General features: G+C 46.6%; 1 non-coding gene across 1 annotated transcript; it reads left to right on the forward strand.

The window, feature by feature from the left end:
- Positions 1-15,875: 15,875 nt before the first annotated feature.
- On the forward strand, positions 15,876-15,946 carry trnag-ccc (transfer RNA glycine (anticodon CCC)). Its single transcript has one exon. It is a non-coding gene; the product is annotated as a tRNA-Gly (tRNA).
- Positions 15,947-16,992: the final 1,046 nt, after the last annotated feature.

The following is a 16,992-nucleotide window of genomic DNA, read 5'->3' on the forward strand; positions in this document are numbered from 1 at the left end:
ACGTTCACACTTGGCGTGGGCTGTCGCCATGGCTACAGCAGAGCCATGTAGAGACAGAGTCGCATCAAGGAAGTTCAACACGCTTGATCATCACGTGATTCACGTGGACTTATAGTGTCAGGAAGTTCTTGGCGGCCAATTCGTATGTAATGATAATATCTCCATGATGAATACAGAGAGAGAACAGATGTTGGTAATTAGTCAGAGAACGCAGTTGACGCAACTCTCTCTCTACATGGCTCTGGGCTACGGGAAACCCTGTAGGCATCCCAGCCAGAAGGGGGAGACAAACGTTCAGCACTCCAGCTTTAAAGTAGAAAATAAAACAGCAGAAACAAATATGAACACTCTTCTACACATAATATTTTTCTTACAACCATTTTAGAAACATGCAGCGTTTCAGTGTTTCGAGTTAAATCACTGGAAGGACAAAATGTTATTTTGTGACCTTTGTTTTTTCCTTCAGCTCCCTGCAGCTCTGGTCTGGTGCACGATAATGGCTCCGAGTGACGCCTCTCTGAGAACGAGCACGCAGCTGATTGACGCAGTTTTTCCTGACGAGAAGCCAAACGCTTCACTTTTCACAGAGAAGTGAACGTTTCCTGGAGCTGCCTGTAATGGATGTTTGCTGAAGATGTTTTTGATTCGTCGCTCCGCTGGCCGGCAGACAGCCGTCTTTGTCCCGCTCTGAAATACAGCTTCAGGCCGACCTGGACCCATTTGGTGCCGCTTGATTGTGCAATCATATCTAATTAGGTGAAATAGAGTTTGGTTACGAGCCAAGTTGAACTCCAATGGCAGGTTTTAGAGGTTTGTGTTAAAGCTATCATATATTTCTGCAGGAGCCGTAAATCACAGAGTGAATGGAGCATGCTAATCCATAACGCTGCAGCTGGAGGCCAATAATTTACTGACTTCATCACAGGAAGCAGCAGGAGGCCTGCAGTTCCACCACAGAAGGTGTGGGAAAGGTGGAAAATACTCTGACTCAGAGTCAGCTCTCCGGACAGCAACAGCAACATCGAGCTGAGAAATTCCTGCAGGTTTATGGAGCTGAAATGTTTCCTGCTTCGTTTTATTTCCCAGAAGGAATCAGATTAAAACGGTTAAGTCACGAGAGGAAACAGCATGTTTCTGACTCTAAACTTCACTGTTAAAAACAAACTACATTACCCATAAACCTCAGTGAGAGAGACATGATGCATCACAACACTTTATAATCATTATAAAAGCATGTAATCGATGTTTTATCACCGACTGTAATGGAGCTGCAAGCAGATCTAAATCTTTATTAACATTGATAATATATATACTGTAAATATATATGTCGTAGTTAACAGCTAGAACTCCTCCAGCTGACAGACGTGGAGGCTGGACAAATACTGAACAATAATAAACATTAATAAACACTTGAACACGTCCTGTTATCCTCAACATGTAAAGCACATTGTGTTTACCTATTATTATGAAAAATAATGTTTGGACTAAAACACACAAAATGATCTGATAATGGAGCTTTTAGTTGACATTGTTGTTTCCTCAAAGATCACCAAAACCCACTGACATCGGGTAAATTTGGGCTTTGGGGCCCCTGGTAGTCTAAGGGTCTGGAGGTCTAAGGGTCTGGAGGTCCAAGGAGGTCCATGAGTCTGGAGATCTATGGGTCTGGAGGTGACAGAGGAGGTGAGGAGGTGACAGAGGAGGTGAGGAGGAGGCGACAGAGGAGGAGGTGCTCTGTGTGTAGAACACCACAGAGTGTTTGTGATGGGGCGTGTGTCAGAACTTCATTACCCATAATGCCCCTCTTCACACAGAGCTGATGCTCCTGACAGCTGACAGAACCTGAATCGGCTCCATAATGAACTCTCGCTGTTACAGCGTGTCGCTCTGACGGCCTCCTGTTGCACGGACTCCTCTTCTTGTTGGACTAATTTAGACGTCCATCATCCTCGGCGGGAGCGCGTTCGCTTTAATACTTTAATATCATCGGCTTCACCTCGGGGACGACGCGCTGTAATCGCTGCCTCCAAATAATTTGTTTTCCACCACGGCTCCCCTGTTTCCGTCCTCCCGTCCATCTATAAATTAATATTCACAACATAATGCAGCAGCTTCCAACAGGTTTCTATATGAAGCTTTTTTAATCTAATAAAAGAGCTTTCTGGGAGTTATTATCTGATTTTTAATATGAAGAAGCTGTTTATGATCCATGATGCAGGAGAGGTAATTCTCAGGTACTCTGGATGGACAGAACCTGAACCTGCTGCAGGGACACCAGTGCATCAGGTCCAGCACTGATCAGGTCTGGCTCGCAGTTGGAAAACCAGTTCTTTATGGAGCTTCCCGTCACGCTGAAACAGGAAGGAGACAACTATAATAACAATAATCATCATTTTATTTATAGAGCACTTTTTAAAACAGTTACAAAGTGCTTCGCATATGGGATAAAATACACAAATACACCTGCATACATATCTCTCATGGGGGGGCCAGATGGGGCCAATGATAATCTTGCATTTCACTTTCCAATCCACACATCAGGCACTCCATACTGCTGTTAGAAACAATTAGCTGGTAATTAGCCACCGTCAGTAATCAATACACACATGCTTCCTGTTTGGTGCTGGAGTCAGGACTTAAGACTGGAGTCAGGGCTTAAGACTGGAGTCAAGACTTAATACTGGAGTCAAGACTTAAGACTGGAGTCGAGACTTAATACTGGAGTCGAGAGGGAGGGGGCGTGACCTGCAGCAAAGGTCCCGGCTGGAATCAAACATTTGCTGTACCCAGTTGGTGTATTTCTGACCTCTGGACAGAGCCAGGCTAGCTGTTTGCCTCTGCCTCCAGTCTTTATGCTAAGCTAAGCTAACTACATCCTGACTGCAGCTCCGTTCTGAACACACAGACACGAGAAACAGAATTAGTGATAAACTTGAACAAGAAGTCACTGAATGTTTCTGAGAGATTTCTAACCTCTGAAACTGTTTCACTTGACATACGTTTTAATGTTGTCACAGAGTACGTCCACACAGGAACTGTCCTGCAGATGTCCACTCTGTAAAGACGTCTGTGTGTTGACCGTCCTGCCTGCTGCACTCGTCTTCTTCTCTCGTTTTATTTAGAAGGAAGTTTCAACGCCGTGGAGTCAAAAGTGAAAACTGATTCACAATCTCTGTCTCTCACACAGTTCAGCCTGTTGAGACTCGCTCAGCTCACAGCAACAAACACACAAACAGACACACACACACACACCCTCTTCTCTCCTGGTCGTCGTCCGGCTGCAGTCGAACCCTCTGCGGCTGACTTAAGACTTAAGACTGGAGTCAAGACTTAATACTGGAGTCAGGACTTAAGACAGCTCGGTCCGAGTGTTCTGGTTCACTCCTCTCTGACTGCCAGTGGCAGTAAACAAAGTGGGTGTGTCTCCTCGCGCTCCACCCAGGTCGAGGTCTTTATGTAAACAGAGTCACGTGCGTGACGTGCAGGCTACCTGCGTGTCCCGGCTGTAAATATCACGTGATGGCCTACACTCTCAGAATCATCCAGGAATTCACAGAACCACAGTTACCTTCGTAACTTCCGTTAATGGAGTCGATAATATTGGAGAACTTTTCTGTGAACGTATCAGAGAAGAGAGCTGGACGCTGAGCTGCGGAGCGCTCAGTGAGGACGTGACGCTTCGCCGTTTCTGAGGAGTCAACATTCACCGTAGAAGCCAGTCAAACACACATCTGACAAACGCATGGAGTTCAGAGCCAGGATCGAGGCAGCGGAGCAGGACTTGAGTTTATCTCCACGCATCGGCCACTGACTGGAGGGATCAGCTCGCCTCCTGTGGTGAAGGGACCAGACCGGGAGAGAACAGAGGCCTCCAGAGCACTCAGGGAACTGGTCTGGACTGACACCAGCAGTGAGAGGAGCTGAGACAGTTTGGCCCGTTGCTGGTTCGACTTGCTTCTGTTGTTTAAACTCTGGTGGGCGAGTAACATATGACTGTTTGTACTTCTTCTACATATAGAATCATATCAGGAGATTGATTGATTGGTCCAGTCTGAGAGTGGATTCCCTCAGATCCATCTGAGCTCAGTGATTTTGAGTTTCCCTAACTTGTGTTAGTTAACCCTAACTAACACAATGAAACACAATGAAGCTGAGCAACAATCTTCGTACTAATCTATTTATTATTCACTCTCTCTGTCTGTTCGTGCTTCAACTCATCAGCTGACTGTCCTATCACATCGAGCAGGGATGTCAGAGGTGGAGATTCAGCGTTCAGTGTTTGACAGATTTGAGAGGATCCACCACAAACCTGATGAGAAGTTCTCTTTCTGTTTGATGAATATTGTCGTTAAACCTCCACAGAGAGATTCGATTTGTTTCTTCAGGCTTCATCTTTCGAGTCCTTGTGACGGTCGTGACCCTCAGGTTGAGAACTCTAAACTATCAAGGATGTCCACATACTTTAGTGTATTTCTGTGAACTGTTCAGGATCTGGTTTACAGTCTGATGGTACCTGCAGCTCTCAGCCTGCGTTCACCTCCTCTCTTTGTTTCTGCAGAAACTGACTCGTCGCAGAGGGAGAAAACAACATGAAAAATTCAACTGCAAATCCAAAACTTTCCTCCACACTTCATCCAGAGAGGAGGAAGAGGAGGGGGAGGAAGAGGACGACGACGATAGTTGACAGTGAAGAGGCCGACAGGAAATCCGGGCAGGGAGGGGGCGTGACCTGCAGCAAAGGTCCCGGCTGGAATCAAACATTTGCTGTACCCAGTTGGTGTATTTCTGACCTCTGGACAGAGCCAGGCTAGCTGTTTGCCTCTGCCTCCAGTCTTTATGCTAAGCTAAGCTAACTACATCCTGACTGCAGCTCCTTTCTGAACACACAGACACGAGAAACAGAATTAGTGATAAACTTGAACAAGAAGTCACTGAATGTTTCTGAGAGATTTCTAACCTCTGAAACTGTTTCACTTGACATACGTTTTAATGTTGTCACAGAGTACGTCCACACAGGAACTGTCCTGCAGATGTCCACTCTGTAAAGACGTCTGTGTGTTGACCGTCCTGCCTGCTGCACTCGTCTTCTTCTCTCGTTTTATTTAGAAGGAAGTTTCAACGCCGTGGAGTTAAAAGTGAAAACTGATTCACAATCTCTGTCTCTCACACAGTTCAGCCTGTTGAGACTCGCTCAGCTCACAGCAACAAACACACAAACAGACACACACACACACCCTCTTCTCTCCTGGTCGTCGTCCGGCTGCAGTCGAACCCTCTGCGGCTGCAGATTCACCACAACACTCCGTCTTTTACATCCGGAGCTCTGCAGCCGCTCGGCCCGCCGATCTTCAATATTTCAGACGATGCGACGGGGATTCCAGCTAATTACCTCGCCAACGATCGCTGCGCCGGGCTGACCTGCGCCGGCAGGAGAGGCTGCATTAACATGTGATGATGCAAATGAAACGTGTCCCTCTGTCTGTCTCCGTGTCTCTGCTGCTCGGCTTTATCAAAAAATGATGACCCCCGGCTAATTATTAGCAAGCAGGGCCGTCGCCGGGGGAAGAGCCATTGTTCTGTCGGAGGTTTTTACATTAAAGATGGATGTAGGAGGGGAGTGTGTAGGAGGAGGAGGAGGAGGACACTCATGTCCACATGAAGCAGGAGGAAACAGGCCGGTTGACTCCACCTCTGACCTCTTAAATATTCACCTCGGGTGTTTTTCTGCTGCATCCTTTTCATCCTGCGGCGTCCGAACGCAGCATCGTCCTCCCGGTAAAGCGAGAGCAGCGTGTGGCTGCGGGGCACAACGGGGTTCAGACCCAGCGGGACCACATGACCCCTCACCCCCCCCCCCCTCCCATCACATCATCAAACAGGAGCAGGTAGTTAACAGACACCCCCCTCGCATTGTGTTTGAGCAGATGTTGGACTGAATGAACGTTTAGAGAAACAAAAGCGGCGGCGAACTCTGCAGCGTCCCACGTCGCAGAGCAGCGGCTGCAGGGAGATGTGCCGCTGCTCATTTAGAGGAGCAGCCAAACAAAGAGAGGAGCTGTAAACAATGAGGAGCGTCTCCATGGCAACCAGGGCCCCATCTGTTCTGCGCTAATGACCTCTCCTACTCATACACTGTTTTAATTAAACTGCACACACACACACACACACACACACACACACACACACAGACCTCATCCAGAGGTTTAAACCACCTGAATCCATCTTCTCCACTTTAGAGCACTGGTGCCCAACCTGGAGCCCGGGGCACCTGCAAGAGGTCACACCATAAATCTGAGGGGTCATGAGATTATTAACAAGCATCAGAAACTTTATTCAGAGCACATGAGTGCAAGGAATGTGTTTGGTGCAGTTTGCCAGTTGAGTACCAGAAAATTAGATCCTGGAATGTCCTGGAAAGTCTTTATAAATATCTGCAGGATCAAAGAAAACCTGTGTATATGACTCATTTGTTTTTGCCAGATACATTTTGAGGGAAACGTAGTCGTTACCTGGATGATGCTGGGTGGAAACGTTGGCAGAAGTACTCAGGTCATGTGATCATCATGATACTTTAATGACAATGAAATCCTTGTTGCATGTTTCTACATGACGTCATCTCAATGACGGGATCTTTTCCAGTTGTAGCAACTCACCAGTTTATCATCATGTAAAAAGAAAAGTCTCTTGTTTAACGAACCACAACTTTATTTTAACATTTATCAGATACTTTTACTTGAATAAAGGATTTCAGATCCACCAACAAAACAATACCCTCTGTAGACGTGACCAGGTGAGGTTCAGGTGAGCTTTTGCTCAATTGAAAACATGTTAGGGTAGAGTGAGCTTCACAGTCAGCGAAGAGAGAGAGAGAGAGAGAGGATGAAGGTCAGGAGGACGTCGGGAGGTCGGAGGCCTGTGAGTGTGAAACTGCTGATGGGATTCAGTCCTGAGCGGCTTCAGACCCCCAAAACACCAAAACACAATCACAATAATTCATCCAGAGACCTCGGGGTTGGATTTAACCCCCCCCCCCCCCCCAATTATTATTTACACGCTCGTTAATAAGAAATGAAAAACTGCAGCGTGAAATTCAGACAATCCAACACACACAGGAAGACAGCTGACGAGTGGCGAGAAGACGGGAGGGAACTGTAACACTGTGTGGTGCCTTCAAATGCTCCACAGGAACCAAGTGTGGTGCGTTCAAATGCTTCAACAACAGTAACAGTTTGGTTCTTTCACAGACAGATTTCTGTATTGGTGTTTGATGTTGTTGAACTCTTGATAAATCAACTAAAGATGTTTTTGATTGTTGCTTATTTAGTCATAAATATTTTGTGTTGAAGAATTATTCCTCTATTTAGTGTCACCACTTCATTAACACGTCATGTCTTGATTTTAAAGGGATGTTTGTATTTTTTCTCAGTGTGTGGCCGTTTTGTCCGAACATCACTGAGAGTGTCAGAAGCTTTTATTACTTTGAGTTTGTTATTTAAAGGCCCGTGCTCCAGCAGCAGGTGGTGTTCGGTGTTACAGCTGACTCAGGTGTGTGGACGGTGACTCCTTGGTGACAGTAAATGTAGTAAAGATGAGACTCACAGCAGCTTTACTTTCCTCCAAATCATAATTTATGAACTGACCTACTTTACCCTGAGTCCCTGCTCAGGCCACCAAGGCGCCCAATGGGGTCCATTTTAATGGGTTCCTACCCGTCAGATTTTACCCCCTGCCCCCCATTCTTGTGTTGAGTGTTGCATTGTGGGACGTCACTGCACGCTGACACTGTTGAATGGTTCCCATCATGTTTCCAGAATCAGTATTCAGTACAACGGGGACACAACTCTGAATTCTGGCAGGACGCCATCTTAACTCCTGATTGGCTGTTAGGTTCTGACTTGTGATTGGTGGAGGAGCTGATTAACAGACTTCTGGGAACAAACAACAACAATAACTGTCTGAACGTTTCTGTACCAGCGCAGTGACACCAACATTGTCTCCTTGACCCAGAGCCGGCGGACATCTAGCCCCCACCCCCCCACCTCCCACCTCTGGTGTGTTTGGGTCTTCAGGGCCGCTCAGACCTTGACTGACTGATTAATGGACTGGACGACAGTCAGCTGGTGAGATTACAGAAGCGCCGCCTCCTCGTCTGGGGACGCCGCTGCAAAGAGAAACATCCAGCAGCCTCAATGCCAACCCGCTCCACCCCCCCACCTCCCCCATCCCAACGCCCCCCCACCTACCCTGGAATCTCAGACGTTGGGGAAATTAACGCTGGGATGGAGGAGGGGGGAGGGAGGGGTAAAGGCAAACCGCTTGCCAAGCCATCTGAGATCTTCCTCCTCCTCTTTCTCCTTTTTCGATTTTGTTTGTGCCCGCTGTCGATTCCCCGGCCGGAGTTTTTCGGCTCGGCGTCAAATCCCCGCCGTCCTCACGGATTCTCCAGATCTCATTACAGTCAATGAGGCTGCAAAGACTTTCAGATCAAAGTGAAAGACTTCAGCCTCTGAAGGAAGCACGAGGGCTTTTTATTTTTTTTATTTTAGGAAGGGGGGGTTCATCGGTGGCTCTGCCAAGCTGTATGAGAACCATCCAGGAACGTCAGGAACAGCCTCATAAACAGTGCTGGAATGTACCTACATACATTTACTCCAGTACTGTACTTAAATACACATTTGAGGTACTTGTACTTTACTTGAGTGTTTTCTTCTCTACTTCTACTGCAGTACATTCATCTGACAGCTAGAACTTCACAAATTAGGCTTTCTGTATGTAGCTTATAAAATACGCTGTTTTCTTTTCGATGAACTACTATATAGCATATAATCCTCACAGTATGTACGAGTAGAGCAGAAACCATTCGTCACTTAACGGTTTTCATAATGGTTTGAGTCACTTTTCAGCTGCACTGAAAACAACAAATGCTGTATGTTAAAGTGCTGACGAGGTTCTGACAGTCAGACATGAACATGATAGTTTCAAGTTCGATCTCATGAGTATTTGTACTGATTTACTTATTTATTTATTAAGTAGTTTGCATATTTTTGTCGCTGTTAGTATGAAACCGCCGGTTCACTTGCAGAAGGTGAAACGCAGCCAAAGTGACGGCAAGTCAAGCTCACCGAAATATTTTGACCCCAAAACTAAACGTGACTAAAACAATGAGCCAAACATAACGCAAACACTATTACAATTATAATGATTTAAATAATATTTAATGAGCTTTGCACTGCGACAGGCGTCACTTTGGGCTCTGGGTCCTTGTGACAGCAGAATGTTTACAACAACCAATCGATGAACTAATAATCATTAGTTGATAGTTCAGAATGAGCTCCACGGCAACCAACTCCAACATTAAAATCCTGCTTTCCATTAATGATGAGGAATAATCATCTAATAGAATATATAACAGGAGAACAGTCACAGGCGACGTTTTACTGATTGAACTTACAGTATTTGTACAGTGTGGTATAAGTACTTTTACTGCAGTAAAGGATCTGAATACTTCCTGCAGCATTAATAAATAATCAGCAGTCAACAAACCTGAGTTTGGTTGGTCCTCTCTGCATAAACACTCTCAGCTTTGTGTCGACATAAATCCTCGGGGCTTCCTGTTTTAACATATTCATTACCTTCGGCCGCAGTCGGAGGTGCTAAGCAGCGATAATGCTCGGCGCCGGATGTCCGGGGCAGGACTCCCCGGGCCTGAGCGTGAATAAATTGACCGGGGCGCAGCAGAGATGGCGCTCCGTGCCGTAATGAGAGCCAGATCCTGAACCGTCGCTGTGATCCACTGTACAGCAGCTGCAGCGGCAAAGATTAATGTTTCAGCAGACAGCTTTTATTTACAGCAGCGTTCGACACCTCGTGCTTCTTTACTGCCGTCTGTCTCTTCTGAATGTGGCCCTCCGTGGTTAAATGTCCTGTTTTGTGTCTTAATGTTGCAGCACTGACAGTCACATGACACTAAATCAGCTGACATCACCTCATTCCTGGAAAAGGATGTGGACTCACACAGCTTCAATACTGCTGCTGTGTTTTTATCATTGTATTGAAAATTATCTTTATTACCTCGCAGATATCGACACAAACGCGCGTGACTCGGACGTCCTGCAGTTTTTCTATTATTGACCTATTTAAGTATTTTAAAACTTTGATCCTTTACTTATAGTAATAACATACAAGTACTCGTTCTGCATTCAAAGCTTCCCTTCAGTAGAAGTACAGAGGTACTATCAGTATCAAGAGTTAAAGAGCTCATTGAGCAGAGAGGCCTCGTCCATCTGAAGCTGCTGTGAGCTTTAAGTTTCCTCACAATATTCTTCATCCAACCAAATCCTTCTGACACATCACATGACCACACGCTGTAGCTGATGACAGACGTTGAGCTGCGTTTCTATTGGCTGACTGTGGGAGTGACCTCTGACCTGTGAGTCGTCTGGAGAGTCACGTCCTAAAGGCTTCAATCAGGAGTGCATGTAGACCAGCAGTCCATCCAGCCCTTTAGTCTGTAGACCAGGGGTCCATGTAGACCAGGAGTCCATCCAGCCCTTTAGTCTCTAGACCAGGAGTACATATAGACCAGGAGTCCATCCAGCCCTTTAGTCTGTAGACCAGGAGTACATATAGACCAGGAGTCCATCCAGCCCTTTAGTCTGTAGACCAGGAGACGATCCAGGCCTTTAGTCTGTAGACCAGGAGTACATTCAGGTCTGTAGACAGTTTCAGAAGTGAAAATGTCCAGACCTCTACAGAAGCTTAAACCGCAGCTGAACCTGGTTTTAAAGTGTGCAGATAAACAAACTGAAACAAAGAGTCGAGCAGCAGCTTCGCGTTCAGTCACTGAGCCGGGGGACGCTGGGATTTTACACTTTAAAGTGAGATCCACCACGAGCGCGCTCAGTTGAATCTGTGCCAGGCTGAGCTGCTGCTGGGTGGAGGAGGGTGGGGGGCGGGGGTGGGTGGTGTTATGACCTGGGGAACCTGCGGGGCCGTGTTTGACCTTGGGCTGTACAACTGGTTAACACTCGGCGTGTGAAACAGGAACCCTCTGTGTATGTGTGTGTGTGTGTGTGTGTGTGTGTGTGTTTGCCTCTAGATGCTAAAGTGCTAACACCACCTTCCTCTAACCCCCCCACCCAACCCACTCTCTTACAGCCCCCTCCTCCTCCACCCCGCCTCCCAACATATCAGGTCTTTTGTTTTGCTTTTGTTTTGGTTGGTGGCGGGCCCTCCTCGCTGCTCGCCTTCCTCTGAGGCTCACAGGACAAGAAGAGGAAGAAAAAGAGGGGAGAGGTGGTGGTGGAGGGGGTGGGGGGGTTGGAAAACTTCTCCTCAACCACACACCAACCCCAACCCCCCCCCCCCCCCCCCCCCCCGCCATCCAAGCCCTTCAGATCCCTCAGCTCTTCCTCTCCATCCCTGCATCTCTCCATCCAAACCCCCACTGCACTCAGCATCTGCTCAGAGGATGAATAAATGAAGCGCTCCCTCTCCACCAACCCCACCCCTCCCTCCACCCCCCTGACTGACAGAGGCCTATCTTAATTGTGGCTGAAAGCTGGCTTTTCTCCCTGCTAATTAGCAGATTGCGGCGTTAAATGATTCAAAAAGTCGGGGCTTATACGGGCGCTGCCGATCATCACTTATTCACGCGGCGAGCGGCGCTTTGTGCGAACATCGGCGCCCGAGGTAAATTAATTTACTCCAATTAGCAGCCGCTGTCAGCGCGCATCATCGTCTCCCATCTTCAGGACACGTCTTTAAAAAGTAATGCTCTTATTTTGTCCTCTGGTTTTGTTACATCTGATGTTCGCTGGAGGGAAACGGGGCAAACATAATGAGACCACAGGAAGTCACACACACACACACACCCCACACACACACACACACACACGCACACACACACACACACACACACACACACCCCACACACACACACACCCCACACACACACACACACACACACACACACACCACACACACACAGACACACTACTGACACACACACACACTGACACACACCCACACACCACACACAAACACACACACACTGACACAAACTGACACACACACCACTCACACACATTGATACACACACACACACACACACACACACACACACTGACACTGTCCCCACACTGTCCATACACTGTCCTCACTGTCTTCATACTGTCCTCACACTGTCCTCACACTGTGCCTACACTGTCCTCACTGTCTTCATACTGTCCTCACACTGTCCCTACACTGTCCCTACACTGTCCTCACTGTCTTCACACTGTCCTCACACTGTTTTTTAGATGCTGTCCTGCATTTCTTTGTTCCGGCACTGAACGTGTGCACTGACAATATGGCCGACTCTGACATGACGACGTGGACCTGAATGGACCTTGAGGTTGGAGATTTTGTCAACTACAGTTTCAAAGCTCAACATCAGAACAACTGTAGGACAGAAATGGATTAGTTTTAACTCCAACAGTATGTTAACACACACACACACACTGAATCACTGCAGACTTGTCCTCAGTGTCCTGAACATCCAGCAGCATTCATAAACTGACAGAACACAAAGTCAGTCTCCTACAGGAGGACTGATCTGAGGCCTGTGAGGTGAACTCTGTGTTCTATACAGAATATGAACCTCCTCCTGTCGTATCTGAAGACGGAACACTTCCTGCTCTGTTAGCTAACGAGAACCACGAAAAGGTCCAGCCTGGTTTTTAATAACAATAGTACGTATTTTTATTTTTGACAACACAAACTGTGTGTGACACAGTTTTCAGGGGTTTGGTTAAGTTTTATTTAGGTTGTGGTTTTGAGTTTTCGGATTTCACTTGAATGTGAGAACCTCCCGGTTGAGTTCACGCGCTTTACGTTTAAGTTTTATTCTTATACTGCGTTTAATACGAGATCAAACCTGAAACTATCATGCACATGGCTGCTGTCCACAACTCCTCATTTACTACGTTTCTAAAAACATTTCGTTGTTTTCGAGTCACAGCTGAGAGCCGGCTGTTTTCCATATGCTTCATCATTAAAAGCGCGGATGCTGTAAAGACTCGTGTATAAATGTTGAATCGCAGCAGCGCGCAGTGGGACTCCAGAGACGACAGATGTTAGTGCAGAGACAATTAATTAACAAGCGTCTGAAACCCGGTGAGAGTTTGGACGTCACGGTCGTGGAGATCTTGTTCTGATCTTGTTCTGATGGAGCGGATCCGCCTGCAGACTGTATCTCTGGGAGAGAGTCCAGGTGTGTTGACTGTCAGCTGACCAGGTTCAGTGTTTCAGCAGCTGGAGGTGGACCCAGACGTGAGGTCGTCTTCTACTTTCTACTCATCTTTTCCCTGATTTAGAATATTTTGGTGTTCAGATTACAGACCAGCCAGGGGTGGAAAGTAAAGTACATTGACTCATATATTGTATTTAAGTACAGTTTTGAGGTACTTGTACTTGAGTATTTCCACTAAAAAGCTGTGAGAGTACTTGTATGGGCAGCGTGCACGAGGAGCAGTGACTGATGATAAAATCAGATTTCTCCACATCGTCATCTTTAGCGTCGGCTAAAGTGGAGTGCGAAGCTCTGTGATTGGATGTTTGTTAGTGAAATGCACCCTGGGAGTCGTAGTTGACGTCTCTCCTTCAGTCTTTCTGTCCACAGGAAGCTTGAAGCTTTGACTTTTTAAACAAAGAAGTAGATGTTTTCATGTTTCACATCCACTGACTACAGGAAAAATAACTCTTTCTGAAACAAACTCCTCCCACAAAATAAATCAAGTTTCTGCCCCAAATGTCTGATTATCATCCCACCACCTTCCTGCAGATCTGACCGTTCCTGCAGCTCAGAGGTGGAAGTCATGTGGAGGCGGCGACAGTGATGGCGAGGCAGATAGACGGCGTCCTGTGTGACATCATAAGTGTTCACAGCTGGAAGAAGTTTCAGGTCCTGACAGCTGAGGATCCATTTATCAGAGACCGCCACAGTCCATGTGGACTGCATGAAGAAAAAAACAGCCTCTCTGCTGCTCCGTATTATTTCATCATCATCTAATCCTGCAGGGCACACACACACACACACACACACACACACACACACACACACACAGCTGATTTTTAGAGTTTCTAATATCAGTTAATTGTCAGCACTCATGTTTCTACAAATGAGAACCACATTTCCCAGCAGCCCTCTCTCCCCCTGAAATAAAAGAAACTGGTAATGCTTTTTGAGTCCACTCACTGGCTCCTGAAAAACAACTCGTCACAGTTTAAATGTTCACGACAGAACTATTGTGTAACAGATGGGGGGGTCCTCACACCTTTACCTTTTTAACTCTTAATGTAGTTCACAAAAGACAGCAGCGATACAGGAAAGTGCAAACACACTTCTTATAAAGCTCTTCACAGTTTGGTCTCATCAACACACACGATGGCCTCCATCAGGGTTCAGTGTCTTGCTCAAGGACACTTGTGGACGGGAGGACCCAGGGATCGAATCTCCAACCCGCTCCACCTCCTGTGCCACATTGCTAACCACCAACGCACCAAAATATTGCTAACGATTAACGTTAGCATCATTTTCTTTTTTCAAGTAATGTTTACAAGGTCAGCATGTTGGTTACCATGACAACAGAAAGTTACAGTATGACTGCAGTGTAGTGTCTCAATACAGGATTCAATCAGAATAACTGATCGGCCACAGACACTCTGAACATCATGTGTAATAATCTGATGATTGTCCATCAGCTGTAACTCTAAACACTGATCACCGACGTATTGATCACAGATCATACCTAATAATTATTGATCTCAGATCACTCCTAAAAATAGAAAGAAGCTCAGTGAGATGTTGTGGTGGCTAGTGTTAGCATGTTAGCATGTTCCCAGCTGGATGGGCCTTTAATAGCTTTAAAGTAGGCTAAATGTTTCAACATCAGATAATAAGTTGATATTGAAGTTGAATGAGAAGATTTCCCAAACTGCGTGTGTTTTAATATTCGTATCACTTCTCGTTTCTCCTCAGACACACGAGGTCAGCCTGTTTAGTTTGTGTGAATTTCCTGAACTTCTCTGCTGCAGCTTTCATTAATACGATCATCAGGGGAGACGCTGAAACGTGTCTTAATTTGATCCTCGACAGCTCGGCATGAAATAACAGCAGACCTGTTTCCACTCAGCTGCAGGAAGTGACATCAGCATGTTATTGTTCCCGGGAAGCTTCTGAAAGACAAGAAATGTCACTTTGAGAGGACAGATGCAGACGTGACTTAGTGATTTCAAAGTGACAGGTTGAATGTGACTGTGACGTTCAGTCTGATGGAGCTGCTGCTCGAGTTCAGCCGGATCATCTGCTGCCCACATGCTCCACACGCTGTCACCTACACTGTAAACCAGTCAGTCTGAATTATTCTGCGCCTCCACAACACGCAGCACGTTAACAGGCCGACCATAAACCACCAGCGCTAATGTTCAGCAGCTGTGAGTGTTTCTGTCTGTGGCTGAATCTGATTTACAGCAGAGGAGCTGTTCTTTAAATAAAAACCCTTCACAGAAGAGACGCAGCTCAGAGTGGAAACGCATCCAAGAAGCATTCAAGACATCCGAGCCTCTGGAGGAGGTCTGAGGCTCATTCTAGCCAGATGTTGAAAAGGTGTAAATGTGTCCGTGATCTTTCCTCCTCCTGCAGCGTAACTCTGTCACTCTGATGATATCCACTCACTGTCTGAAGGGCTTACTACATCAGCAGCTCAAGTGGAAGCGGACGTCAGATAAGAAGACACGTTAGCATGAAGCTAATGCGGTGGTTGTTGGTTGTTGTGTTGTGCAGCAGGCTGCTGATTGGCTCAGTGTGACCGTCTGCTCTCATGAGGTTGTCTACAGTGCTGCTGGTGTAGTGGTATCATGCAAGACTCCCACTCTTGTGAGCTGGGTTCGATTCCCGGGCAGTGCATCCTCTTCAGTGTTTGTTTCCAGAGACACTTGACTTGTAAACAGATACTGTGTGATGGTGCTTTCACATATACGCACGTTGTTTATTTTGTCTGTTTCTATCTTCCTGTAAATTGTTCTGTGCAACATTGAGAGCAACTTCAAACTGGAGTCAGACTCCTTCTGTGCGCTCACATATGAGGTCAATAAAGCTGATTCTGGGTCTGCTTTATGAGAATAAGGTCTTCATCTATGTGGACGGATACTGAAACTGTATTCAGACACACACAAGCGATTCAGTTTGAGTTGGACTTTAAGCCCAGCAGTGACCTTCAGACCAGCTCACCTCTCTTCAGCGGTGGTGTTTCCTCCACAGATGGTGTCAGTACGGTGGCCTGTTGGGTTCAGTGTCCCGCAGCAGCAGCTGGTCTCTCTGAGCCCAGAGAGGAACGTGGGAAGCAGAGAGGATCTCTGTGGACCGTCAGGAGGCTCCTGGGAGAGTTTTAATGGAGGAGATATTAACCTGAGGAGGAAACAGCAGCCAGGATCATCTGGACGAGCGTGTTCGTGGGAGGCTGTTTGAAGCTGACAGCTAATGAGAATCTACAGGGCTGTTCACGCACAGTCGGCACATGTTGGACACTTCAGTTTTAATGTCTTTATCTTTGTTTGTACTGAAAACTATTCGACCTGGATCTGATCCGTCAGATCGGTGAACCTGAGAACATGTCGTCATGTGTCTCTGTGCCTGACTGTCCTCTGATACCTGAGAGGACTCAAGGTGACTCTGCTTCATCATCATCATCATCACGGAGATAAATGCTGACTGTGAAGTTCAGGAATAATAACATGTACTCTGCACATGGAGATATCTGGAGATACGTGGTTCGTCACAAACATCTGGAGATACGTGGTTCGTCACAAGCATCTGGAGATATGTGGTTCATCGCTAACATCTGGAGATACGTGGTTCATCACAAGCATCTGGAGATATGTGGTTCATCGCTAACATCTGGAGATACGTGGTTCATCACTAACATCTGGAGATACGTGGTTCCTCACAAACAT

The sequence above is a fragment of the Enoplosus armatus genome, chromosome 10, assembly GCF_043641665.1.
Source record: "Enoplosus armatus isolate fEnoArm2 chromosome 10, fEnoArm2.hap1, whole genome shotgun sequence".
Taxonomy (NCBI): domain Eukaryota; kingdom Metazoa; phylum Chordata; class Actinopteri; order Centrarchiformes; family Enoplosidae; genus Enoplosus; species Enoplosus armatus.